Source organism: Macaca nemestrina, chromosome 16 (genome assembly GCF_043159975.1).
Source record: "Macaca nemestrina isolate mMacNem1 chromosome 16, mMacNem.hap1, whole genome shotgun sequence".
NCBI lineage: Eukaryota > Metazoa > Chordata > Mammalia > Primates > Cercopithecidae > Macaca > Macaca nemestrina.
Window position 1 is genome coordinate 33743167 of NC_092140.1, and position 27802 is coordinate 33770968.

Below are 27802 nucleotides of genomic sequence, written 5' to 3' on the forward strand. Positions count from 1 at the left end.
TCCAATAGGCACACTGTCACTAGAAAAAAAAAAAAACAGAAAGTTCTAGGAATAAAATCCGGGCCATCATAACTGCATACATGTGTACACACTTTTAGCCAAAAAGGTAGAAATGCATCTAGAGTAGGAAACAGCACATAATAAATTTGTTTATTGCCTCTCTTTAATAAACAGTGGCAATAAGAGGAACTTTTATGGACAGGTTTTGTTCCTTCCAGCTTTAGCTTTGTCCACAGAGCTGGTGGGAACCCCTGCAGGACACTCCTAAATGGATAAATTTACAATCTGGCCCCTGTAAAGTGCTCCAAGCCACATCTCATCCAAGTTGCCTTTGTGCTCTTTTCACCACCTGTGATGCCAGGGGCACAGGGTCAGAGCCAGAGTCACCCCCAACTCACACATGCACCAGCTCGCTTCCAGAGGATTCAACCTTTTCCCACTTATCTGAAGGCTGAAGCCTTCTTTAGATTTTCTGGCTTCTTGTTTTGCTGAGATGTCTGGATACTTATCTATTTTTCTCCTATTGGAAGCATCTGCCCAGAATTCTCCAGATTCAGAAACAGAAAAATCAACTCAGTTAGAAAATGAAGTAATATAACATGATCCCCTCGGGGCCCTCAACATTTGCTTTTTTCTGTTGTGTTTTTTATTTGGTCATTGTTCTGCAAAAATGTGCAATGGGCCAGTGTTTCAAGTAAACCAATAAAGGTAGGGCCTTCTTTTAAACGCCAAGTAACCTACCGTAATATCCAGCCCTCTTTAGGAAAAATGTGTAATAAAGGAGTGTTGCAAGCTTTTTTCTCTCCTCTTTACTTTGGGTTCCATTATTCATTGAGAATCTGAAGTAGTCAGGCTTATCTAGGTTAGGCTGCAATAAGGAAACAAAAATTAACCCTAAATCTCACTGGCTAAAACAGTAAGTTTACTTATTTTTTGTTTATTTTTCTATTTTTAACATCACACTTGTGGTTCAGATAGCCACCCTAGCTGGCTCCCCAGAATACCCCAGAATTCCTCCTTACTCTTCTACTATAGAGAAGTCCTCATAATACTTGCATTGCTGGGGAGATATAGGGACAGTCTTCACTGCCACCAGATCCATACCAAATCTTGTCTTAGGAAGTGATGGCTAAACAAAGAGCTTTTTTTATAAAGCCATCAACTGAAAAAAAATTTAAAAACTAATTTATCTTTCATAAAAACTAAACTTCATAAATAATTGGGGAAGGAATGGCAGAAGGACTCACTGATTGCCTCGAGAGTACTTTTTATTCTCAGATTATCTGTGAATTTATCATAGAATCTTATATTTATATAAGGCCAGTGTGACACACTGACCACTCATTTGTGTTACATTTCAGTTGAGATCCTGCTGGTTTTTATTTTATTTTTTTCCTGACAGGGTATTTTTCTCATATTGGTATAATCATATATATAAAATATATAATTATATATATTCAGTAAGTATAGTACTGTATCAAATATACACAAAGACACACACACATATGTATATATACACATACACACCTGTGAATATGCTATTCTGAAATTAACCAATAAAACACTGACCCTGTCTATGTATTACATTTTTCTTTGGTGTCTTCTGGGTTTTATTTTGCTTTTTTCTGATAGGATGTTTTCCTCTTATTGGTGTATTCATACGTGTGTGTGTGTGTGTGTATGTGTGTGTGTGTGTGTAACTGTAGATAAAATATATTTATTGGAATATTCCTTTATATATAATTATATAAATAATTATGTGTTATAATTATATAAAGGAATTATATATGTTTTATAGTACATATAACTATAATTTTTAACATGAGGAAAATGAAGCATTTATCTAGCTTCCCAGAGTTTCTCTTAAGTTTTATTTTATTTCTATGTATTTCTTTTGTGCATGTGTATATTTAAATTTTCTTTAATTAACAAATAGAAGTTGTATATATTTATGGTTTACAACATTTTGAAATATGTATACATTATAGAATGGCTAAATAGCACCCTATGCTATCAATACTGACATCTTTACACCTAAGTACAGCCCACCCTGAAAGAAGAAGACCCCAACATAAATATGAGTGTAATTTCAGTCCCTAAATCCACTTGTCTAGAAAGTTTCCAGACGGAGATGGGCTATCCCATCACAAAATAGTAATCAGGATTATACTGAGTGCATGGAGGAAGCTTGAGTAAATGCAGGACGGAGCACTCTTCAGTTTAATGGACTGAGGCCAGCATGAAAGTTTGGTAGAAGCCAGTGTAGATGGGCTTTATTCTTTAACAATTGTAACTTATCCATACTTTTGAGTTGACCTTACCATTGTTGGCATGGGTTTCCAACAGGTCTTAACAGAAGAATTTTATAATTGCCTGGCTTCAGTGAATGTTAACAGGAGAAAACAGGTGAGCAGGCAGGTGACTGGAACTCTGAGCCAGAGGTACCAGAAGTGTACCTTGTGCAGAGAACCCATCCTGTTAGCAGACTCAGCCGCCAAACTTTAAAATGATTATCACCACATGAAACAACACTGAAAACTATATACATAGCCCATAGAGATAAGCAGTATAACATCTATATTTAGGTGACCCAGATGGTCAAAGTTGTCCAACATTCTGAGGATACCATCTTAATTTTTATTTTGCAGCTCTTCATACATACAAAAACATCCAATATACAACTCAACATGGCTCCCTCACTTTCATGCTTCTTTATAAATTAGTCAAGATAAAGGACAAGACACCCTGTCCGTTTGATATGGATTGGTAATATACTTATAGAAATGTATTGTTAGATTCCTAAGGGTAGAGATTTCAAAGACATAACTTTCACCAACAACACATGGGAATAGAGCCTTATCTCCACAGAGCCAGTGCTAGCAAGGACCTGGTCCACTCACAGAGAAGGCCTGAATACACCTTTTTGTCCTTTCCAGTGTTTCTTTCATGCTGTCTACAGAATAGCAAGATTTATTTCATCCTTCTATCATTTGGAAACCAGCATGTTGACCAGACGGTCTTCCCAACCTGGGAAAGTTCTGGGTCAGGCAGAACAGGCTAGCTCTGCTCATCAGGGAAAACATGCTATTTCTTTAATTATATTCCCCCTGAATCTATGGGGTATACTTTATGTTGACCTTTTCTTGTATTGATATGAAATTCAGATTTGGTTTTGCACTGGAAATATATTTGAAAGCCATTTGAACCAACCTCATGCAATCTTTCATAAGGCATATGTAGCTCATGAGAGTTTTTTATTAAAGTTGTGGCAAAGGTCACAGCAAATAGCAAAATGTTAACTTGCCTTGCTTTGTTAGCCGTTCGTGTGTGTATGTGTATGTGTGTGCGTGTGCGTGTGTGTGTGCGCATGTGTGCATGTGTGAAGTTGATTAATAGAGAGCAGGGTACATAATCCTCCAGCCAAATATCATACAAATATTATTATATTTACAATTTTCATGACCTGTGCTTGCCTTCATCTATACAAGCCACCTCCACTCTATTTATCTCATCCATCTTCCACATCCACAGATTGCCCAATTATCTGATTTCCAAGCTGGTTTACAAGGTCATGTTCCAGTTTCAAAATTTACAACCAGACCCATATTTCCACAGCCCATTAACTACCAACAAATGATTAGGTGGAATGCATAAGTTTAAAGGGAGACTACTCGTGCTGCTATTGATCTCACAGAAAAGAAGGAGTCCCACTATGGCTAGGAGTCCCGCTCTACGTGTATCTTAAGGGCAGGTTTCCAAATAATAAAAAGAGAATCAGAAAAGTTCTGAGTTGGAGACGGATGCAGGAGAAATACTGGGAAATACTCTTGGAAGCCACACTTACAAGGGAGTGAGGGAAGCAGGACTGGACAACAAGAAAAGTTAAATGGTGATGTAGTCGCAATAAATAACTCAGCTGAGGCTACAGGAAGCTCCAGAACTAGGATGGCCTTGCAGAGTTGTCAGGAATCAAGTCAAGGTGGCAGGAACTTGGTTTCCCTGCATTGATCAGTCGTTGAGCTCTGGCTGCTCACAGGGAGGGGTGTAATTTGGGTGAGGCAGCTCACTTGAGCCAGGGAAATTCTATGTGTGACACCCAGTTATGAGCTCTCAGCAGCCCACACTCTGGTGGCTGAGAGAGTATAAGGGCCTCAGTCTGAAGGAGGCCTCTGTGCAGTGCACCAAAACTTCCACTACAGTCTCCAGTTCCTTGTACTTCTCAGATCCACTGGCTTTATAGAGTATGCTTACTCCATTTAGGGGATGCTCCTCCAAGATTCTGGTTGGTGCCTTGCCTTAGGGAAACCTAAGAAGGGAAGATTAGTGAAAAAATGTATGGCCCCTACTACTACAACTAGTTTTGAGGCTACAAGTGATACACATTTTCTGGCTGCTCTACTGTACTTATTGTAAATTTTTCTCATCACCAGCTTGTATCTCTGGCTGGCCAAGATGACTTACTTTTTTGGGTCGCCAAGGTTCTCATCCCAGGAGTGTCTCAGCCTCTGGTCACTATGCCCTTTTAAAGTCATATATGCTTCATTTGTTTGTATGCTAATAAAATCGAGCAGGGAAGAGCCAAGAAACATCTGAGAGGAACACCAGGAACCTGAATTTCTTCTCTTCCTACTTTGTATAACAGCTTCTCCTGGTAACCAGGGCCAATTTTCCCTATCCAGTCATGTGACTGTGTTTCTTGACACTGGTCTATGAATGTGGACCATGAAGTAATTTGGTAGCAGCCGCCATTGCTTAAATTTTTCTTGAGACTCTGACTGTGTCCATAACGGCAACAGTTGATCTCTGATAACTAAAATTTCTGGAGCCACAAAGCTGACATCTGAAGGGACAAAAAGTACACATTCCCCAAGTGTGAGTCTGGGAAAGATGGTAAAAGGGTCAATCCTACTTCCATTCCTTAGCTCCCTAAAATGTTGTATTCTATCTGGAAACTCGGAACTATATAATAGTTACTGATTTAAAGTGCATGCTGATAATGCTACCCCATCATCACAGATTATCATCTCTAAGTTGACAGGTCATTTGTGCATTCAAAAGGCCATACTGTAACTATACCACGTCAGCAGCTTTTGGTGTGTGCAATATGTGATAGGGTTAGTGCATCCCATGGTTGTGTTCTCACTTTGCTGTAAAATTGGTCCTTTAGACTAATGCAACATTTTCCAGTATACTATGTTAATAGATCAAACACTTTATACACTTTTATATAGTGGTGATGGCCAAGCCACTGTGAATAGAAAAAGCAAATCCATACCTGGCATACGTGTCAATCCAGGCAAAATAAATCTCTATCTCTTCTAAAGTGGCAATAGTTCAGCTTGCCACCAGTTGATTAGTGTGCTGAAGCAATGGTGCCATATTGGGGTCTCAGTGTTGGCCTCTGCTGATGGCAGTTTGGACATACAGCATCAGCAATATGTAGCTGTAACAGTCTTGGTGCATAAGAACCCATGCTGGCTGTTGGGCCCATGCATAGCATCCTGTCCTGCCACTACGGCTACTCTGTTCATGATCCCGTAGTCCTAGCAACTTCAAAGGCTAATGCCAGAGTCTGGCTCATATCGACTGCATAGGCCAGTCTGTCTTCTTGGTGTTTGGTGCCCCTTCTGTAAGAATAATCTCTGGTAGATGTAAACATGCAACACAAAGTCCTTCACAGGTTGTGCCCCCTCCTATACATCCATATACATGTTTCCCAGACCTCCTCATTGATTATGTCATTTTTCTCCTTTCAGGCATCTTAACAATCAGTCACACCATTCACTGCTTTTCAAGATTTGTAATAATATAACCATAGACCACTTCTATTTGTACACAAAGTAGATGGAACAGATGTACCATTAAAATCTCAAATTGCAGAATTTCTTCCTCCTGAGTGGGAAACAGTACAACCTGTAATTGGTAGGTTTTTAAGGGCAGCCGTCATCCCCGTCGTTCCGCACAGAATGGGATACTGTTTTTGATGTATGATCTTGGTTGATGGGAAGAGGGCAGTTTCAGAAGGCCATTTGGCCTTCCCCACTATGGTCCCTTCCCCAAAGGACTATGGGAAGAGTTCTTCTAACACAAGATATGTCCCATATCAACAAACTCTCCCTAGATTCAAGGACTGGGAGCAAATGACTTCTGGGTTTCTCTATGGACCCAATAGACCCATGGTGTACCAAACCTTGGCAACTATTCCCTTTATTACCTGCCCCCCCATACATACCTCCCCTCTTTTGGGGCAGAGGGAAGAGAATGCTTTGTGTCCTCAAGTATCAGAATCAACTCAGAACCTGTATCCAACAGTCCTAAAAACATCTGAGTTGAATATTCCTCTTTCTGCTCTGTATGGTTATTCAAGTAAATAACCTTAAGTCTTTTTGGGGAAAAACTGAGGTAAAATCACTACATATAATTAATTGCCCTGTTATTGCAGGGTCTTTTTCATTGTGACCCAGCCTCTCCTTCAGTCGATGGTTCTGAGTACGAAAATTGGCTCAAATCTAGAAATTAAGAAATCTTGACTATATTAAGGGCAATTGTCCTCAGCCATTTGAATACACATACTTTTTTTTTATTACAAGAATTAAGTAATACTCTTGCTGGTTGCCCATCTATATTGCCTCTAAAAGAACAGTGTTCTTTTAATCAATTCCATAACTGTCTGCACCTAGGTGCCACTTTGACCTTGATGCTCATTTTTAAAATTGTATTCACCTTGCTGCTGACAGTTAAACACAGCCACCTGGCTCTTATTATACTAATATCCTTTTATCTGCATTGCTCTCAGAGAGCCCAGTTCTGTAACCACATTTCCTACCATCAGCTTTGGCTTACAGATGACAGCCACCACTGAGCTTTTCAAAAATATTAGAGTTTCTCCTTCCAGTGTTTTCTGGCCCCTCCCATAAAACAAGTGAGCTGGTAGGTTTTCTGTCCTTATATAGTATATTCATTCTGGCATGTCCCTCTCTTCACCATTGTCTGCCATGGCAGTTCTGGAATTTCTGCTTGACTTGGTGTGTGACTGCTTTTTCAAGGCTTTCAAGAGCCAACCTAGTAGTGTGTTAGCACCCTCTCTCAGAGACTCTGCTAGGTTGTTTAATCTGTATGATAGGGGAGTGTTCCCATATTGACAGACCCTCTTTTACTCATCTTTATATTCTCTACTCACCCCCTTCATCTAGGTCCCTCATGACCTGGGACACATGGATCTTGATTGTACGTGTTAGCATAGATCTCTTTTTTTCCTTTTGCAGGTTCAAGTTTTCACCAGTTATTGGTTCAAGGTGAGTGAGCAAGGGTGAACAATTGTGTGGAAATTGCATGTTGTCTTTAAGGTCAGAAGCTTCTGTGTTTTCTTCAAGCAAGAGGAGAAGTATTAGCATTTAACAGCCATCTGGCTTAACAGGTAGGAGTGTGTCAGTTCTTCAAGCCCAGAAGGCTCAGAGGAATCTTGGGATTCAAAGTTTTTTGAATGAATCAACATAGATTTCATTATCCTAAGAATCAGGATTTTCTTCCTACCCAACCAGAACACTGATCTTGGCATAGCAGATATGGCCCAGGGGAAAATTCAGTATCTGTAGAGTTATAGTACTCCTCTAATTAAGTTCTGGGCCTAATCCTTACCTTTGTTTTGACCTTGAGCTACAAAAGAAGACAGCCTGTTTCTAAGCTGCCAAGGAGTTTCTCTGGCTTTTAGGCTTCACCTTAAATGTGTGATCAATCATCCTCAGCCTTTCATTTGCTTTTGTCAGTGCATCAATGGAAACCAATGAGAGCCATATGATTCCATAATCTTTAATAATTTCTTCTTTCTTACAAACCTCTAAGTGCCTAAAATACAACATTCTCCAGTGCATTTCCTTCCTCTGGTATCCCGTTTCAGTTCACAGTTAGGGTTGTTTTTTGTTTTTTTTGTTTTTTTGTTTTTTTTACACTGCTACAGCATGTCAGTGTGTATCAGTGCTTCAAAGACTACCAGTGCTGTAGTCTTCATTGCCAGCTAGCCAACTGTTGATGAATCCAGCTCCAAAATCTTACTTTAAGTTTGTTTCTAAGACCGTTCAAGATTTTAAATCCCTGGTAAATAGACACTGATACAGAGATTTCATGCAGAGAGTTTGTTAGGAGAGCCCTTGAAAACAAACCTATAAAAAAGTGAGAGAAGCAGGTTTGGGCAGAAGGAGAAGTTGAGCTGAGATGCAGTTTCAAAAGAGGCCTCTACCAATACAATTCCTATCTCTGAAGCTGAGCATTTCAAAAACAATCCTCCTTAGTTGCTAACTTCATTACCCCATTTTCAATACTGGACAAACAACTGGCAGGAAGACCAGCAAGGAAATAGAAGATTTGAACAACACTATACAACAACTAGACTTAACAGACATATTTAGAACTTTTTCTCAAGTACACATATAACATTCTTTACGGTAAGTACACATAAAACATTCTTCATGGTAGACCATAGGATAGGTTATAAAACAAACCTCAATAAATTTAAAAAGGAAGCAACATTGTATCCCAATAGATGCAGAAAACACTAGCAATAAAATTCAACACCCCTTCATGTTAAAAACTCTCAAAAATCTAGGTATTGACAGAACATACCTCAAAATAATAAGAGCCATCTATGGCAAACCCAAAGCCAACATTATACTGAATGGGCAAAAGCTGGAAGCATTCCTCTTGAAAACTGGCACAAGGAAAAGATGTCCTCTCTCACCAATCCTATTCAATCTAGTACTGGAAGTCCTAGCTAGAGGAATCAGGCAAGAGAATGAAATTAAGGGCATCCAAATATGAAGAGAGAAAGTCAAACTATCCCTGTTCACAGACAACATGAGTCTATATCTAGAAAATCTCCTAGTCTTGGTCCAAAGGCTCCTTCAGCTGATAAACAACCTCAGCAAAGTTTTAGGATACAAAATCAATGTACAAAAATCACTAGCATTCCTATACACAAACAACAGCCAAGCCAAGAGCCAGATCAGAAAGGCAATTCCATTCACGATTGCCACAGAAAGAATAAAATACCTAGGAATACAGTTAACCAGGGAGGTGAAAGAGTTCTACTACTAAAATTACAACAAAACACTGCCCAAAGAAATCTGAGATGGCACAAACAAATAGAAAACCATTCCAAGATCATAAATACGAAAAATCAATATTATCAAAATGGCCATACACTGCCCAAAGCAATTTACAGATTCAATGCTATTCCTATCAAACTACCAAGGACATTCTTCACAGAACTAGAAAAAAACTATTTTAAAATTCATATTCAGAAAAAGCCCAAATAGCCAAGGCAATATCAAGCATAAAGAACAAAGCTGGAGGCATCACATTACCCAATTTCATACTATACTACAGGGTTGCAATGAGAAAACCACAATGAGATACCATCTAACAACAGTCAGAATGGCTATTACTAAGAAGCCAAAAAAATAACAGATGCAGGTGAGGTAGAGGAGAAAAGGGAACACACTTATACACTGTTGGTGGGAGTGTAAATCAGTTCAACCATTGTAGAAAGCAGTATGGCATTTCTCAAAAAGCTAAAAGCAGAGCTACCATTCGACCCAGCAATTCCATTACTGGGTGTATACCCAGAGAAATATAAATTATTTTACCATAAAGATACATGCATGAAAATGTTCATTGCAGCACTATTCACAATAGCAAAGGCATGGGATCAACCCAGATGTTCATCAGTGACAGATCAGATAAAGAAAATGTGGTACATATATACCATGGAATACTATGCAGTCATAAAAAAGAATGAGATCGGCTGGGCACGGTGGCTCACACCTGTAATCTCAGCACTTTGGGAGGCTGAGGTGGGTGGATCATGAAGTCAGGAGATCGAGACCAATCTGGCCAACATGGTGAAACCCCATCTCTACTAAAAATACAAAAAAAATTAGCCGGGTGTGGTGGTGGGCGCCTGTAGTCTCAGCTACTTGGGAGGCTGAGGCAGGAGAATGGCATGAACTTGGGAGGTGGAGCTTGCAGTGAGCTGAGATCGCACCACTGCACTCCAGCCTGGGCAACAGAATGAGACTCCACCTCAAAAAAAAAAAAAAAAAAAAAAGAATGAGATCATGTCTTTTGCAGGAACATGGATGGAGCTGGATAGCAAACTAACACAGGAACATAAAACCAAATATCGCGTGTTCTCACTTACAAGTGGGAGCTAAATGATGAGAACTTATGAACACAAAGAAGGAAACAACAGACACTTGGGTCTACTTGAGGGTGGAGAGTGGGAGGAAGGGGAAGAGTACAAAAAGATAGCTATTGGGTACTGGGCTTAATACCTGGGTGATGAAATAATTTGTACAACAAACCTTGGTGTTTACCTATATAACAAACCATAGGTAAACCTGAGTTTACCTATGTAACAAACCTTCACATGTACCCCCAAACCTAAAATAAAAGTTTAAAAATAAATAAATTTAAAAAGACAGACCTAATACAAAGTATAGTTTCTAATCACAATGGAATAAAATTAGAAATCAATAACAAATTTTGGAAATAAATATTTGGAAATTAACAAATGTATCAAAGAAAAAAAGTAATAATTAGAAAAAATTTTTAAAATGAGTTAAAATGAAGACACAATATATTAAAAACTTATTAAAACTTATGGGATATAGCTAAAGCAGGGTTTCAGGGAAAATTTATACCTGTAGATACCTATGTTTAAAAAAACACAAATTAGATCTCAAATAATAACATAATCTTCCATTTAAAACACTGGAAAAACAAGAGCAAACTAAAGACAGATAGAAAGAAGAAAATCATAAATATTATAGTGAAAATTAATGAAATACAGAATACAAATACAATAGAAAAAAAGCTGATTCTTAAAAAAAATACAACAAAATTGACAATTATTTAGTTAAATTGATCAAGGAAAAATGAGAACACTCAAATTACTAGAATCAGAAATAATAAAGGACAATTTTACTGATCATATGGAAATAAAAGGGATTGTAAAGGAATACTATGAACAGTTGTATAACATTAAGTTGGGAAAATTAGATAAAGTAGAAAAATTTCTAGAAAGATAGAAAGCACCAAAACTGACTCAAGAAGAAACAGACAATGTGAATAGATCTATAACATGTAGAGAAATTAAATTAGGAATCAAAAAACTACCCACAAAGAGAAGACCAGGGACAGATGACTTTACTGATGAATTCTATTAAATATTTAAAGAAGAATTAATAACGAATCTTCACAAACTTTTCCAAAAATAATAAAATGGGAGGGAACACTCTCCATCTTATTCTATGAAGCCATTATTACCCTGATACCAAAACTAGACAAAAACATTACAAGAAAACTACAGATCAATATGTCTTATGAATAAGGATACAAAAGCCCTGCATAAAATGCCAACAAGTCAAATACAGCAACAGAAAAAAAGATTTACACACCATGACAAAGTAGAATTTATACCAGAAATACAAGGTTAGTTTAACATCTGAAAATCAACTAATATATCATATCAATAGAATGAAAAACAAAAACCATGTGAGCATCTCAATACATGCAGAAAAGCATTTGACAAAACCCAGCACCTTTTCATGATGAAAACACTTCACCAACTAAGAGCAGAATGGAGCTTCCTCAATCTGATAAAGGAAATCAATGAAAAAAACCCAGAGCTAACACTACAGTTAATGGTGAATAACTGGATGTTTTACCCTAAGATCAGGAACAAATAAGTATGTTCACTCTTGTCAATTTTATTCAGTGTTGTTCTAGAGGTTTTAGCCAAGGCAATTTATAAGAAAAGAAAAGGAAAAGGAAAGGAGTATCCAAATTGAAAAGAATGAAGTAAAACCATCTCTATCTGCAGATGACATGATGCTGTCATTAAAAATTCTAAGAAATTTACTTTAAAAAAATAATTAGAAGTAATGAGTTCAGCAAATTTGTAGGTTACAAGATCAATATACAAAAATCAATTGTATTTCTATACAATTGCAACTAACAATCTAAAAATAAAATTTAAAAAATCAAAAACAATAAAATACTTAGAAAAATATTTAACAAAAAATGCAAAATTTATATTTTAAGGACTTCAAAGTATTGTTAAATTTTAAATGATTTAAATAAATTAAAAATAACCCATGTTCATGAATGAGAAGATTTAATATTATGGAGATGGCAATGTTCCTCAAGTTCATCTATAGGTTCAATGCAATCTCTATCAGAATCACAGCTGGCTTTTTCTGTAGAAATTGGCAAGCTGACTTTAAAATTATATGGAATTGCAAGGTACCCAAAAAAGCTTTTTAAAAAAAGTCTTGAAACAGAAGGATAAAGTTGGAGGACGAAAACTTCTCAGTGTCAAAACTTACTACAAATCAACAGTAATCAAGACAGTGTGGCACTGTCATAAGGACAAACATACAGAGAAATGGAATAGAATCAAGAATCCAGAATTAAATCCATCTGCCTATGGTGCACTGATTTTTGTCAAGAGTTCCAAGCCTTTTAAAAGGAAAAGAATTATCTTTTCAACAAAGGATACTGGAATAACAAGATAGCCACATACCAAAGAATGAAATCGAATCTCTACCTTATACTATATGTAGAAATTAACTCAATGTAGGTCAAACACCTAAATATATGAGTGAAAACAATAAAACTCTTAGAATAAAATATAGAGGTAAATTTTTGTGATCTTGTAGTTAGTAATAAATTCTTAGTTATGACACCAAAAGCATGAGCAGAAAAAGAAAAAATAGTCCAAAACAATAGACTTCATCAAAATTAAAGCTTTTCTGCTTCAAAAGATATGATCAAGAAAGTAAAAAGACAATCCAAAGAATGAGAGAAAAAAATTGAAATCATATATCTGATAGGAAACTTATATCTAAAATTTATAAAGAGCTCATATAATTCTATAATAAAAATAATAAAAGCCTAATTTTAAAAATGGGCAAAAGATCTGAATAAACATTTCTCCAAAGAAGTCATAAATGTATAAAAGTATGCTTGATGTTTTTAGTCATCAGAGAAATCAAAACCAAAACCACAACACGATGCCATTTCACACCCACCCAGATATCTATACTCAAAAAGTTAGATAAGAGCAAGTGTTGACAAGGATGTGGAAAAATCAGAATCCTTACAGACTGCTGGTGAGAATGGAAAATAGTGCAGCTACTGTGTAAAACAGGCTGGCAGCTCCTCAGAAGGTTAAGCATAGAGTTACCATGTGACCCAAAATTTCACTCTTAGATATCTACCAGGAAAGATGAAAACATACATCCACACAAAAACCCATACATGTTTATACCAGCATTATTCATAATAGCCAAAAGGTAGAAATAACCCAAATGTCTATCAACTGATGAATAAACAAACAAAACATTATACATCCATCCATACAATGAAATATTATTTGGCCATAAAAAGGAAGTACTGCAGTCGGGCACAGTGGCTCATGCCTGTAATCCCAGCACTTTGGGAGGCCGAGGCAGGTGGATCACAAAGTCAGGAGTTCAAGACCTGACCAGCATGGTGAAACCCTGTCTCTACTAAAAATACAAAACATTAGCCTGGCATGGTGGAGCAGGCCTGTAATGCCAGCTACTTGGGAGACTGAGGCAGGAGAATTGCTTGAACCCAGGAGGCGGAGGTTGCAGTGAGCTGAGATCGTGCCACTGCACTTCAGCCTGGGCGACAGAGTGAGACTCTGTCTCAGAAAACAAAAACAAAAACAAACCAAAAAAAGGAAGTACTGTTACATGCTTTGACACGAATGAACCTTGAAAACATTATGCTAAGGGAAAGAAGCAAATTACATAAGACAAAGGCTACATATTATATAATTCCATTTACATGGAATATCCTCAACAGGCAAATCCATAAAGACAGAAGGCACTTCAGTGTTTGTCTGGAGATAGGAGGGATGGGGAGTAGTAGCTAAAAAATATGGGACTTCTTTATGAGGTGATAAAGATGTTCTAAATTTGGCTGTGATGATGGTGACATATATCTGTGAATATACTAAAAACCTTTGAATTGTGCACTTTAAATGGGTGATTATATGATATGTGAACTATATGTTAATAAAGATGTTATTTTAAAATTTTCTTTACAAAAGTAGGATGTGCACCCCAATGGCACTGTAAGCAATTTTCTCCCATAGCTATTCCATTTTCATACTACTTTCTTTCTAACTCCTATTTCTACTCCTCACTTCCATTTATGTTGTGCTTAGGTTTCATTTCCCCAGACCTACATTTCTGGTTCAATACCCTGCTTTTGAAACCTTCCTGTGAACCCTTTTAATGAGCTACCAGAGTTTTTCAACCTAAACTGTATGACGTTTACTGGCATTTAAGGTTTTACTTTCTTTCCTTCTTCAGGTTAGGTACAGACTCTGTCAATCCTCAATACTAAGAAACTTCATCCAGAGAACAACTAGGGGAAGAACCCAGAGAATAATATGAGCTAAACATGCAGTCATTCCTGCTTATTCACATTAAACTACCATCCTTAAAATACACATTTGCATCTCACATATTTTAGCCACCCGAAATTTCCAGGAAATTTCTCAGTTTCTTATACTAACAGGTGTGGATCTAATATCTTCAGATGTGTCTCAACTCAACAGTCTCTGAATATACAGAATATCTTCAGATGTCTCAACTCAATATCCTCAGATGTGTCTCAACTCAACAGTCTCTGAATATACAGAAAAGGCTCCTACTTTAGAATGGTAGTGAGGGAAACTGAAAGTGGCATTTCAGTTGAATGAGAAGAAGCCCATCATGCAAAGACCGGGGAAAAGACCATCCCAGAGAGAGGAAAATCATGAATGACTGCCTGAATGCATGAACGAGAGATCCAAGGGGCATAGGAATCCAGAGAAAAGGGCAATCCCTTAAGACTAGGAAATGGAAACTTTGAAAGGCTTTTGCAAGTAGGTAAAACTGGAGCAGCACATTGGAAGAAAGGACCAGACTCAAACTCATGAAAGGAAAGGAAGGCATTCCAGGCAAGGAAGTGGAAACGAATGAATCTGGACTGTATTACGTGAAACAGGTCAGGCAAAGCCAAGGCTGCTAGAGGATTGTCTCCTAAATGTGACCGGCTCTGAGCTTGGTTTTAGCTCTTTGGAATTCCAACAGGACATCCTAAAATGGCAAAGAGTCCCGTGTGTGCCCAGATTGGGTCACCGTTTCTGTGTGGCCTGCACTCATGCCTTATTACCTGCAAGAAATACTTACTATTTTAGTTTTGCAGAGACGAAGAATACTACTTTCCACTGGGCCCACTGGATTCTAAAGAAACCTGTTCTCCCCACATTGGCATTAGTATAGTGAAGTGCAGGATCTCTGAAAGAAGAAAGGGGCAAAATAAACTTAAGGTATCTTTTAAGTCTTCCTGAGGATAAAAGAAAGAACCAAGCTCGTTATTTCCAGGGTAAAGTTAATAAAGTCCTAATCATCAGTAAGAAAACTTTCCTCCTTTCAGAATTGTGTCCTCTGCTGCCTTTTTAGTCTCAGAAAAACTTTCTTTTTCTAGAAACAGAGGGCAGAACAGAAACTTCCACCATCTCCAGTCTTTCACCTGAGAGTCTGCACTGAAAAAGTTACTTGCTTTAGTCAGACAAAGAACTATCTTTCTTTTGCTGTTAGCCATGGTTATTTAGGACTATATGTAAACTCAATATTGTTTTAAACACACGATATTTGGCAAAGAAGATATAAGGAAGAATTAATCATGCAGAGAGGCAGAAAGTGATTTTTACTTAAAATTCACAATATCCATGTCACTTTCCCTGGGGGAGTTTATTTCAAATGCTACTTAGTAATTTTTCAATACAGAAAATGACAGTCTGTCTGAGGGAGAAAAGGAGAACAAACTCCATTAATATCAACCCTCAGCCCCCACATATACCCCCACCTCAGGGCCCCCAGGCCCCCACACTTCTGGCTGCCTTTCCCTTACAAGTGTACTTTTGCCTGGAAGCTAAGAGGTGACAAGAGCATTTGTGGCTGAAAGACACTCTTATAGATCACAGTAAGCATTCTTTGCATTCTTTACATTTTTAAATACAGCAGCCTCAAGGGGAAGACCAAAGAAAGAGCTGTCCGCTTATTATATGAGGTGAGTAACAGTGGACAATGATAAAAAGAAAGAGGATTTCCGTGTCGTTTTTCTAAACCTCCCTTCTCTATGGGGAGGTCAATTCCGGTTTGATAACCTGTGCATAGACCACGTGCAGTGGGTGGGAGTCATCTCAGAGACAGAAGAAAGGTGGATCAAAAGCATCTGCTATTTAAAATGCTCCCAAACCAATACGCAAGTTTTGGAGAAATGGCTGCATATTTTTAAGACTCTACCAGTTAATAGAGCCTTTAAAGAACTCAGGGAGACTGTAAGACCCTCTGAAGTCAGACCCTATCAAGTCACGGTCAAGACACCTTCAGGCATCTTTAAAACATTGCACAATTACCCACAGAGAAAAACCTAAGGAGATCACTAAGAGCAAAATAAAAGATCAAGAGAGTGGGCCTGAAGTCCACTCTATCTAGCCTTTAAGAAGTGAAAAATGATAGAAATATTTTGGCCCCAGAAAGCCCCAAACCTAAGCCTTTCAAATAAAATCTTAGCAGATTTTGTGATGACAGAGAACTGTTGTGGGTGAGACAAGAGTGCCCTGAATCCCATGGGCGGGGCGGGGCGGGAGCGGGGGCGCGGTGGGGAAGGGGAGGGGGAGGTAAACAAATGCATGGCCTTGAGGGTAGCCTGAGAGGGCTCCGTCCACACTGGGGAATGTGCACTCAGCACATCCCTCACTTGCTTTTATTCGAAGCATAGAGGTAAGAGACACTGTCATGGCGGGCTTGTTCGTAAGCTGCCAGATATCATAGCCTGGCACAGCCAACTAATTCCCCCCAAATTGGTTCATCCCCCATCACACCCAAATCCCAGTCACACTGAGCCATCAGCCCAGGTGAGTGGGCTACCACCTGGGAGCCAAAGGCACATTGTATGACACCTTTTTAGACTCTATGCGCACTGCTGGCCCAGGCCTTGGAGGACGGACTAAGGAGCAGACAGAAAAGCAGATCTATTTCTCAGATCAGGAGAGGGGAGTTCCTAGACGCTGAAGGATGAGATGAAGGAAGGAAAAGAGAATGCATTAGTTTACTTAAGCCAAGATTGACAGACCACTGGTAAGATATGGCGGTCAAGAGCTCAGACTGAAAACAGACTCCTCTGGATTTGAATCTGTGCTGTGCAGTCTCTTAGATCCGTGACCTGAAACCCATATGCAGCTTTCTGCACCACAGCCCCTCATCTGCAAAATAGGGTCTGACTTCAGAGGGTCTCATAGTCTCCCTGAGTTCTTTAAAGGCTCTATTAACTGGTAGAGTCTTAAAAATATGCAGCCATTTCTCCACCTCTACCTCAAGGTTGTTTTTTCTTAATTTTTTTATTTTCATAGATTTAGGAGGTACAAGTTCAGATTGTTTTTGAGATGGAGTCTCACCCTGTTACCTAGGCTGGAGTGCAGTGGTGTGATCTCCGCCCACCGCAGCCTCCGCCTCCTGGGTTCAAACGATTCTCCTGCCTCACCTTCCTGAGTATCTGGGACTAGAGGCGGGCACCACGTCAAGCTAATTTTTGTATTTTTAGTAGAGACAGGGTTTCGCCATATTGTCCAGACTGGTCTCGAACTCCTGACCTCAGGTGACCAACCCGTCTCAGCCCCCCAACGTGCTGGGATTACAGGTGTGAGCCACCACGCTCAGCTAAGTGCAGACTTATTAGATGCATACATTCCATAGTGGTGAAGTCTGGTTGTTCAGTGAGTCCATCACCCAAATAATGAACATTGTACTCAACAGGTAAATTTTTCGAGCCCTAGCCCCTCTCACCTCTTGGAGTGTCATGTATCTATTATTCTGCTCTGTATACCCATGTGTACCCATTGTTTAGCTCCCACTTGTGAGAAGCAGTATTTGACTTTCTGTTTCTGAATTATTTCACTTATGATACTGGCCACCAGTTCCATCCATGTTGCTGCAAAAGACATGACTTCATTCTTTTCATGGCTGAGTAGTATTCCATGGTACATATATATCACATTTTCTTTTATTATTATTATACCTTAAGTTCTAGGGTACATGTGCACAATGTGCAGGTTTGTTACATATGTATACATGTGCCGTGTTGGTGTGCTGCACCCATTAACTCGTCATTTACATTAGGTATATCTCCTAATGCTATCCTCCCCTCCTTCCCCCACCCCACAACAGGCCCGGGTGTGTGATGTTCCTCTTCTTGTGTCCAAGTGTTCTCATTGTTCAATTCCCACCTATGAGTGAGAACATGCAGTGTTTGGTTTTCTGTTCTTGCAATAGTTTGCTGAGAATGATGGTTCCCAGCTGCATCCATGTCCCTACAAAGGACATGAACTCACCCTCTTTTATGGCTGCATAGTATTCCATGGTGTATATGTGCCACATTTTCTTAATCCAGTCTGTCACTAATGGACATCTGGGTTGGTTCCAAGTCTTTGCTATTGTAAATAGTGCTGCAATAAACATACGTGTGCATGTGTCTTTATAGCAGCATGATTTATAGTCCTTTGGGTATATAACCAGTAATGGGATGGCTGAGTCATATGGTATTTCTAGTTCTAGATCCTTGAGGAATCGCCACACTGCCTTCCAAAATGGTTGAACTAGTTTACAGTCCCACCAACAGTGTAAAAATGTTCCTATTTCTTCACATCCTCTCCAGCACCTGTGGTTTCCTGACTTTTTAATGATCGCCATTCTAACTGGTGTGAGATGGTATCTCTCTGTGGTTTTGATTTGCATTTATCTGATGGCTAGTGATGATGAGCATTTTTTCATGTGACTGTTGGCTGCATAACATAATGTCTTGTTATGGCTGTCAACATAAATGTCTTCTGTTGAAGAGTGTCTGTTCATATCCTTTGCCCACTTTTTGATGGGGTTTTTTTTTCTTGTAAATTTGAGTTATTTGTAGGTTCTGGATATTAGCCCTTTGTCAGATGAGCAGATTGCAAAAATTTTCTCCCATTCTGTAGGTTGCCTTTTCACTCTGGTGGTAGTTTCTTTTGCTGTGCAGAAGCTCTTTAGTTTAATTAGATCCCGTTTGTCAATTTTGGCTTCTGTTGCCATTGCTTTTCGTGTTTTAGACATGAAGTTCTTGCCCATGCCTATGTGCTGAATGGTATTATAGCCTAGGTTTTCTTCTAGGGTTTTTATTGTTTTAGGTCTAACATTTAAGTCTCTAATCCATCTTGAATTAATTTTTGTATAAGGTGTAAGGAAGGGATCCAGTTTCAGCTTTCTACTTATGGCTAGCCAGTTTTCCCAGCACCATTTATTAAACAGGGAATCCTTTCCCCATTTCTTGTTTTTGTCAGGTTTGTCAAAGATCAGATGGTTGTAGATGTGTGATATTATTTCTGAGGGTTCTGTTCTGTTCTCTTCCATTGGTCTATATCTCGGTTTTGGTACCAGTACCATGCTGTTTTTGTTACTGTAGCCTTGTAGTATAGTTTGAAGTCAGGTAGCATGATGCCTCCAGCTTTGTTCTTTTGACTTAGGATTGTCTTGGCAACGTGGGTTCTTTTTTGGTTTCATATGATCTTTAAAATAGTTTTTTCCAATTCTGCAAAGAAAGTCATTGGTAGCTTCATGCGGATGGCATTGGGTCTATAAATTACCTTGGGCAGTATGGCCATTTTCACGATATTGATTCTTCCTGTCCATGAGCATGGAATATTCTTCCATTTGTTTGTGTCCTCTTTTATTTCATTGAGCAGTGGTCTGTAGTTCTCCTTGAAGAGGTCCTTCACATCCCTTGTAAGTTGGATTCCTAGGTATTTTATTCTCTTTGAAGCAATCGTAAATGGGAGTTCACTCATGATTTGGCTCTCTGTTTGTCTGTTACTGGTGTATAAGAATGCTAGTGACTTTTACACCTTGATTTTGTATCCTGAGACTTTGCTGAAGTTGTTTATCAACTTAAGGAGATTTTGGGCTGAGATGATGGGGATTTCTAAATATGCAATCATGTCATCTGCAAACAGGGACAATTTGACTTCTTCTTTTCCTAACTGAATATGCTTTATTTCTTTCCCCTGCCTGATTGCCCTGGCCAGAACTTCCAACACTATGTTGAATAGGAGTGGTGAGAGAGGGCATCCCTGTCTTATGCCAGTTTTCAAGGGGAATGCTTCCAGTTTTTGCCCATTCAGTATGATATTGGCTGTGGGTTTGTCATAAATAGCTCTTATTATTTTGAGATATGTTCCATCAATACCGAATTTATTGAGAGTTTTTATCATGAAAGGCTATTGAATTTTGTCAAGGGCCTTTTCTCCATCTATTGAGATAATCATGTGGTTTTCATCTTTGGTTCTGTTTATATGCTGGATTACGTTTATTGATTTGCATATGTTGAACCAGTCTTGCACCCCAGGGATGAAGCCCACTTGATCATGGTGGATAAGCTTTTTGATGTGTTGCTGGATTCGGTTTGCCAGTATTTTATTGAGGATTTTTGCATCAATGTTCATCAGGGATATTGGTCTAAAATTCTCTTTTTTTGTTGTGTCTCTGCCAGGCTTTGGTATCAGGATGATGTTGGCCTCATAAAATGAGTTAGAGAGGATTCCCTCTTTTTCTATTGATTGCAATAATTTCAGAAGGAATGGTAACAGCTCCTCCTTGTACCTGTGGTGGAATTCGGCTGTGAATTCGTTTGGTCCTGGATTTTTTTTGGTTGGTAGGCTATCAATTATTGCCTCAATTTCAGAGCCTGTTATTAGTCTATTCAGGGATTCAACTTCTTCCTGGTTTAGTCTTGGGAGAGTGTATGTGTCCAGGAATTTATCCATTTCTTCTAGGTTTTCTAGTTTATTTGCGTAGAGGTGTTTATAGTATTCTCTGATGGTAGTTTGTATTTCTGATACCACGTTTTCTTTATCCAGTCCTCCACTGATGGACACTTAGGTTCATTCCATACCTTTGCTATTGTTATGGGATCTGTGGGGTGTTGCTTTTCTGGCTGGAAATCTCTGCGGCCAGTGGTGCCTTTGCCCAACATTTGCTCAGGCCTGCTTAGCTTGTTCCACCCACTTGACCTGGCAGGCTGTACTCAACTCACACTACTGACCTGGGTCCCATGCCTGCCAAAGGCAAGCCAGTCATGGAGCAGTGAGGGGTGTGTGAGTTAGAGAGCATGGGGTTTGGCCACCGTGCACAGTCTGCTGGCTGGTACAGTGGGACAGGCAGCTCCAGGTGCCAGCAGAGGTGCTGTCTCTCTGTGAGGCTGCAGTTGGACCAGGCACACTGCAAACAGCTTCCCCAGCTGGCACGGGGGAATGCAGTGGCACCTGGAAGCTCAGAGATGCCAGGAAATGCAGGGCCCCAAAGAGGGAGTCACAGCCCCAATTCAGGAAGTTCCCAGGTCTGGACTCCCTGAAGCGCCGCAGCTCTTCTCTCCATCTCTTCTCCTGCAATGTGGTGAGCAAGGGGCATGTTTGAGCCCTGTCTGTGTTACAGCTCTTCTAGTCTTGCCATTTGGCAGGCCCCAAGTTCTTGTCCTGCGACCAGGAAGAATGAGGCACACAGATAAGTAGAGGGTGAGCACGGTGAAGAGGAGCTTTATTGAGCAGTAGAACAGCACAGAAATCCACCATGGGTAGCTCTTTCTGCAGCCAGAGTATCCTGACAAATGTTCAGCCCTCAGCAGAAACAGGGAAGTCCTGGGGTGGGTGGCTCCTCTCTGCTGACAAGTCATCCCATCATCTCTGCAGCTGTTAGCAGAGAGGAGGCCCTGGAGTGGGTTGCTCCTCTGTGCAGGCAAGTCATCCCTGGAGTGGGAAGCTCCTCTCTGCTTCTGGTTGTCCCAACATTCTCCAGCTGTCAGCAGAAAGAATAGCTCCTCTCTGCAGTTGGTCGACCTGACGTCCGCCTTGCTCTGGCTGAGCCTGGGGCTCTTATGGGCCTCAGTGGGGGGGGGAAGTGCATCCTGATTGGTCCATGGGCAGCCATGGGCAGTCCCAGTAAAAAACACTATGAGTTCTTCCTCCATTGCACAGGACTGGCAGCCTGGTCCCCAGGCTTCAGGCCTTCCCTGAGCCTGAAGAAGAGACTTTGCTGGGGACCTTCCCACTTCCACCCAGGAGCCTGTCTGCCTCCTGCAGTCGTCCATGGTTCCCAGGCTGCTTGAACCAAGGGGAACCTGTAGGCCAGCGCCAAGCTGCCCTCAGCACTTGCTCAGCTTCCCCTCCTGTGCTCTTTGACACCCAAAGCCCAGAGGGCGCTGAGGTAGCAGGAGGCTGGCATGTCAGCACTGCCCCAAGTGTGTGCACGTGCAGCCAGGCTGTGAAAGAGACCAAGTTCAGCCCCACCCTACTCTGAGATTGGAGCAGGCACCATGAGCAGGGAAAGGCCAGGCAGCATGAGTAGACACCCCCAGCCTGTGGAGATGGGGGTAGGGCAGGTGGGCCTTCTGGGCCCCTGAGTTTACAGACTACAGAGACCCAGGAGGGTGAGGCTCTGGAGTAGGAGGCCTGACCTACCTCCCCACTGTAGCCAGGGTCTTGGCAGCGGGCACTCTAGATAGGCCACTGCTGCCATCACTCTTGTGAACAATGGTGCAATAAACAAGCAAGTACAGCTAGGTGTCTTTTTGATGTAATGCCTTCTTTCCATTTGGGTATATACCCAGTAGTGGGATTGCTAGCTTGAATGGCAATTGTATTTTTAGTTTTTTGAAAGTTGTTTTGATAACTAAATGAGACATTGTATCTGAAGAGCATAGCACAAAGCACAGCACTTAGAAGATGTTCAGTCATTGTTATTGGTACAATAATCTCATTACGTGGAGAGGATTATTTCTTAAAAATTTCCCAGTCCTTCCTGCTCTAAATCCTCCCTCCTGGTGGCCATTCTGGTTTTGCATAGTTTTAATGTGTAAGCTTAGAGACTCCCCCAGGAGGCGGAAGGCCAGAGACTCTCCTTACTTGGCAGAGGTCTCCTTTCTGTGCCCTCCTCCTCCAAACATTCTCTCAAGGCTTTTGACTGGAAATTCCCAGTTCAAAATTGAAGAGTAAAAGAAGATATTGCACCCATTTCAGACTCATGAAGATGAATTGTTAATCCCCTTTCAGAGGAAATAAGGCAAAGTATGCTTAGTGATTCCTTAGAGAACAAAGACCGTGCTAGTGAGAAGTAGATTTTCTCCTGGAGGACTGGCAAAATAAAACGGGGGAGTGGGCCGGGCATGGTGGCTCACACCTATAATCCCAGCACATTGGTAGGCCAAGGCAGGTGGATCACGAGGTTAAGAGATAGACTATCCTGGCCAATAAGGTGAAACCCTGTCTCTACTAAAAATATAAAAATTAGCCAGGCATCATGGTACGTGCCTGTAGTCTGTTGCTCGGGAGGCTGAGGCAGGAGAATCGCTTGAACCCAGGAAGCAGAGGTTGCAGTGAACCGGGATCGCATCTATGCATTCCAGCCTGGGTGACAGAGTGAGACTCCACCTCAAAAAAAAAAAAAAAAGAAAGAAAGAAAGAAAAAGAAAAAGAAAAAGAAAAAAGAAAATGAGGAAATGGGCAATGAGATAAGGAATACGGGGCTCCCAGACTGTAGAGAAAACATTTCAGTTACGGATCTGCATCAGTGCCCATCCAATGAGTGACACCTTCCAGAACTTTGACACTCGATGTGACCCCCACCCCACAGACTACCTACCTGCCTGCCTAGCCCCCTGGACTCTATATGTGGGGGCTCTTCAAATGCTAACCTTGCAGAAAACACTGAGAACTCTGGGCATTAAACTGCTGAGGGCTAGAGTCAGGTCTTAATTCCCGACACTGGGTTCAACGAAGTTCCAAAACTAAAGTCTCACAAAATCCCACTGACCTGGGATTAAACCCTAAAGTGAGAACATCTGAGTATTGTTTTTCTCACAGAGAGAAATTTTAGAAGTACAATAGGAAAGAAAATGAAAACATGGATGGCCAAAAAACCTGAAGAAGTGCCTACAACATCTATGAACTTCATATTTAATTTTCGTAAAACACTAAACGCAATATTGCTTTCTACGTTTTACAGACAACAAACTGAGGTTCAGTGATTCAAAGTCAGGCTTCAAACCCAGGCCCCTAAAGCCTATTCTATCCAGCACTTTTCACCAAACCCACTTGCCTCTCAATTATATTTCTGCAAACTGGGCATTCTTATTGTTTCTAGCATTTTTATGACCTTGTTCCCACTTATAAAATAGGGAGATTAGAATAAATCACCTCAAAGTCACTTCTCAGCTCTGTAATTTATTAAAAGAAAGGACCTTCCTACAAGGCAGAGGCCTGAGGATAACAGGATTCTTTTAAAGTTTGGAAACACCCTGTCCCCTCACTTGGGGAGGAAGACAAAGAAGGAATCCATAGGGGAGCTGGTCATGGGCTGAGAAACCAGGCAAGTGTGAATTCTAATCCTGGTGCTGACATTGACTTCCTCTTAATCCTCAGAGTCACTTTGTTTCTGAGTTTCCATCTATGCAACAAGGTTAATAGGACTCATCAATCTCCCAGGAGGGTGTTCATGTCTGCTCAGCATTTGTAAGGAGCTAAAGTCTCACTTCTGAGAGCTTGTGCTGTGTTACACAAGAGTACCCCTAGGAAACAAAAATCATGAATGCTCTAATTCAGGTTACTGAAAACTGCATTAAAAAATAATAGTAGTATGTGTTTCCAAAAACTTGCTCAATTATCTCCAATATAAATTCATTTTGAAAATCAATAGTTCATTATTTGTTTAGATAGTAAGAAGAAAAAATATGTAGCTAAAGTCCAACCTATCAGAAGGCACATAGTAATAGAGGTTCTAGAATAAAATCAGACATTTTGGAATTCCACAACCTCAGAAATGCAATGTAGTCTCCTTTTTTTGTTGTTTTATTTTAATTATTTTTTAATTATACTTTAAGTTCTAGGGTACATGTGCCACGTGCAGGTTTGTTACATATGTATACATGTGCCATGTTGGTGTGCTGCACCTATTAACTCGTCATTTACATTAGGTATATCTCCTAATGCTATCCCTCCCCCCTCTTTTTTTGTTTAAATGTAATCTTTACCAACAGAATGATTGATTGAATTTGAACACAGGCTGTTCTCATTCAAATGATCAGGATTTTGTACCCACATAAATGATCAAAATTTTTTACCCTGAAGACACATTCTGCAATAGAATCATCCAGAACTTGCAGAGTTGCTTAAATTTTGAACGGATGGAAATAGCCAAACACACCAGGAGATCCCCAGTTCTTACACTTTGTGAGGTTATTCAATCTGCCAGGTAAGCTTCACGCTTACAGGCCTTTTTGTACATGATTTGTATATATGTATTTGGAAATACACACATGTATCACGTATATACATGTTTAAATATTGTGTATATATGTGTGTATATACATTTATATACATATGTGTGTGTGTATATATACACACACACACACACACATAAAAAATGTGCTCCCAGATCATACAGCTTTAAGCATAAAATCTTTTTTTCTGGCCTACTGTGATGAGGGTGCCTTGGAGAGGAAGGGAGGGGAGTGTGTCAGCAAGCTGTGTCTCTGCATCTGTATTTCCTCCATCCTCTGCATAATGGGAAGATAAATTTTCTGACATTGCTCTCATACCTTATTATCATCAGAGACTAATCACTTCTATACTTCCCTTGAAAAGCAGTGAGACTTGCTTTTATTTTGTGTAGGTCTTCCATACGATTTTTTCTTTCACGCCTAACAATTTCCGACGGCCTTTTCAGACTGTGATAGAGCAGGGACTTCTTTTTCCCACTCAACTCCATTATGACATCACACTAGCTATGCAAACCACAGACTAAAGCAAACAAAAGAATTTTTCATTTTCTTTTTCATTCAATAAGGCTGCATTTTCTGTCATAGTGCAACCTGTTGACCCGTGTCCTAGTGGTGTTGGTCACCCGAGGGCAGAAGTTCGGCCGTAGGTGAAGTCTGTGTGTGTTTATGTTGAGGAGAATGTGTTTGCGTTCACTTCCTGTTGGAAGTGTGCTTGCACAGTGCAGTTGCTGTCCCATAGCCCTGAGATCCTGCCCGCTGAGTGAGCTACATCTCCTGAAAGGTTAAAGACAGGTTGTTTACCCTTTCTCCTTCCCCCCAGTCACCAAACCCTTTTGTCACTGCTGCAGCTGAGCTCACGTTAGTTCAGTTTTACCTGGAGAAGGTTGAGGGAGGATGTGCTGTAATACCGTCTACCCCATTTGATTGCAATCATTTCCCAGACTGCGTTTCCCAACACCTGTTAGTCTATGACTCCTACATGTTGCATTAAAAATGTACCTGTGTTTGCTGTTTTAAAATGTTCAGAGCTAATGGAAAACCATATATTAAATAATTGAAGCACCATGGAGAAGTAAACTATATGGAGAAAGTTCTGATCTAAATAAGAAAATCACATGCTTTTCCCCAAAGGATCATGCTTTTTTTTCTCTTTACTGTGTCTACTACCCCACCTCACCTGCTTGCTTTAGTATCCTACCAACTCTGTTTCCAGGAGATGAACATTCTAACTGCCATTAGCATTTGTGCTAAGTAGCTGACTTGTTATGGGAAGTGTTGCTGCATGCAAGCATTTATTCATTCACGCATGCATGCATTCTTCCGACCCACCCAACTACCCATTTAACTATTCATCTCTTCCCCTTCCAGACAGGCCTGAGCTCTAAAAAGTAGACAAATGTGAATTACTATAAGTAGTTTGGTGTGGCTGCAGCCTAGGGTAGGACAAGGGATGGGTGAAAACTGAACTGTAAAAGGGCATAGAGTTCATCAGCTACCATAATAAAGAACGGTTAGACACACTCATGACTTTATCTCCTATCCCTCTAGGCCTTGTCTGTAATCCCCCTGCTACATGAGCAGGCATTGTGTACATAGCATAGCAGTGGCTTCCAGGAGCTTCGCTCTCTCCCATTCAACTGCTCCCTGATATCTAATTTGGTACCTCTCCAGAAACACTGATTTACCCTCCCTGCTGGTTCTCTTTCCCCTCTATGTCTGTATGACACTCTGCGACCTAGCAATGGGCATGTAATTAACTACTTGACCTCTGCTCAGCTATGTGGACAGATGATACGCAATGCTTCCTTCCTTCTTTTCCATTTTTTGCCAGGATTCCAAGTTATGTTGTGTGTCCCTCTGCTGCTCAGTCTCTTGTTTCATCTTTCCCCATATGGTGTGACAGATCACTACAACAGACCATTATGGATGGGCCCCCATGTGGGAAGATGCCCTACTGAGGCAGATTAATGATTATCCTGGAGTAGTGCCACATTCTGTTTTTCGGGGGCCAAATCCGGATGCTACTGAGGAAGTTATTTTTTTTTTTTTAAACCCATAAGCACTTAATTGTGCAATGTTATACTTCCCAATGCCAGCTGGTCATCAAATTATAAGATGAAACAAGAAGATTTATAATCCTTGAAATTTCAGCTGAGCCTATGTTGTCACAGAGGCACTCCTTACCATATGGCCCTTCCTTTTGCAAGGTTCCAAGAAACCCACCAGGGCATTGAGTCCCAAGTGTTAATTTCATTTTGTCTGTTTACTTCCTATTATAATGAGATAAAATACAATGAAATACTTCCATTCCATTCATTATTTTTTCTTTGAATCTATGTCCTCTTCAAATATAAGTACTTCTCTCCAT

At 40.1% G+C, this 27802-nt stretch overlaps 1 long non-coding RNA gene across 1 annotated transcript; it reads right to left on the reverse strand.

Annotated features, from left to right (window-relative positions):
• Positions 1-748: 748 nt before the first annotated feature.
• Positions 749-25870, reverse strand: LOC105481701 (uncharacterized). Its single transcript, XR_987109.2, has 3 exons — positions 25753-25870; positions 15267-15374; positions 749-868 (listed from the first exon to the last, which is right to left on the reverse strand). It is a non-coding gene; the product is annotated as an uncharacterized lncRNA (long non-coding RNA).
• Between the last annotated feature and the right edge of the window lie 1932 nt (positions 25871-27802).